The sequence below is a fragment of the Propithecus coquereli genome, unplaced genomic scaffold, assembly GCF_000956105.1.
Source record: "Propithecus coquereli isolate 6110/MARCELLA unplaced genomic scaffold, Pcoq_1.0 Scaffold93, whole genome shotgun sequence".
Classification (NCBI taxonomy): Eukaryota; Metazoa; Chordata; class Mammalia; order Primates; family Indriidae; genus Propithecus; species Propithecus coquereli.
In genome coordinates, this window is record NW_012155618.1 from 5022186 (window position 1) to 5023635 (window position 1450).

At 33.9% G+C, this 1450-nt stretch overlaps 1 protein-coding gene across 1 annotated transcript in view; it reads left to right on the plus strand.

Moving 5' to 3' along the window:
• TACR1 (tachykinin receptor 1) overlaps window positions 1-1450 on the plus strand; it is a 141305-nt gene that overhangs the window by 80008 nt on the left and 59847 nt on the right. The window lies entirely within an intron of this gene.

The following is a 1450-nucleotide window of genomic DNA, read 5'->3' on the forward strand; positions in this document are numbered from 1 at the left end:
AATAAGGATTCTTTTCCCCAGTGTATGTTTTTGTCTGCTTTGTCAAAGATTAGATGGCTATATGAGGCTGGTTTTATATCTGGGTTCTCAGTTCTGTTCCATTGGTCCACGTCTCTGTTCTTGTGCCAGTAGCATGCTGTGTTAGTTACTATAGCCTTGTAGTATAGCTCACAGATGTAGGGGTGGTTCAACATATGCAAATCTATAAATTCACCACATAAATGTTAGTAAAAACGAAGACCATTTGATCCTATCAATTAACGCAGAAAAAGCATTTGACAAAATTCAGCACTCTTTTATAATAGAATGCTTAACAAAATAGGCATAGATGGGACTTACCTAAAAATGATAAAGGACACATATGACAAACCCACCAACATCATACTGAACGGGAAAAAATTGAAAGCATTGCTGCTTAGAACTGGACAAAGTTGCCCTCTATCTCCCACTCTTCCTTGCCCCCACCACTCCTACCCCTTAGTGGATTACCACAATTCTTAGTTTCTTGCGAGCCTTCCAAAATTTCTTTTTGCTATCCAAGTAAGTACAAATATATATATTCTTAATGTTTCCTTTCTCAGTGCAAAATATAATATGTAGTACACCGTATGCTTGCTTTTTCTGTTAACAATTTATCTTGGATTTCCATTGCCATCAGTATATTATAAGTATTCTCACTTTTTTCTTTACAGCTGCACGGTATTCTTTACAGAATTCTTACAGTATTCTTTGTGTAGAAAAGTCATGATTTATTATACTTACACAGTATGATATTGATGTGTATTTTGATTGCTCCTAGTGCAACATCAAATGATATTGCAATGAATATTGCCCATTCTGGTAAGTTTTGCAGTAAAGAAATCCAATGATTTTGCTTAAACCTTGTGTTTCCCAAACTTATTTGATCAAGGAATCCTTCTTTTGATTAATCCTATTAACATCCCAAAGACTGCTAAAAGTCTGGGCTAACCATAAAACTGGACTCCTTTTTCACAACTTAAAATCAATATGAATTCTAAATAAATTGGGTTTGAGTAGAGGCTTTCAAAGCATAACACCGAAGGCAAAAGCCAAAATGAAAGATTGCTGGTTTGAATATAAAAATAGATATAAACACAGATAGAGACATAGATGTATTTATTAAATTCTGTCTATTAGGAAACTCCATGCGGAACTTCTGCAAGTGACAAATTGCAGGGAAAACGTAATATATGATACAAATTAACATAGAAGACTCTGACTTACCAATAAGAGTAAAGCAAGGCTCACAAAACTAACAGCCCATAGAAGAATATTAAAAAGTGGTTTCCAATAATGGATATAATTTTCCCTTTATTTGACTAGTCCACATTAAACTTAATGAAAATGCTAAGTATTAATGAGACTGTGGAGAAGTTGGGTGCTGTTTTTGGAAGGATAGTTTTAAAACATCTATCAAAGTTTTTTAATG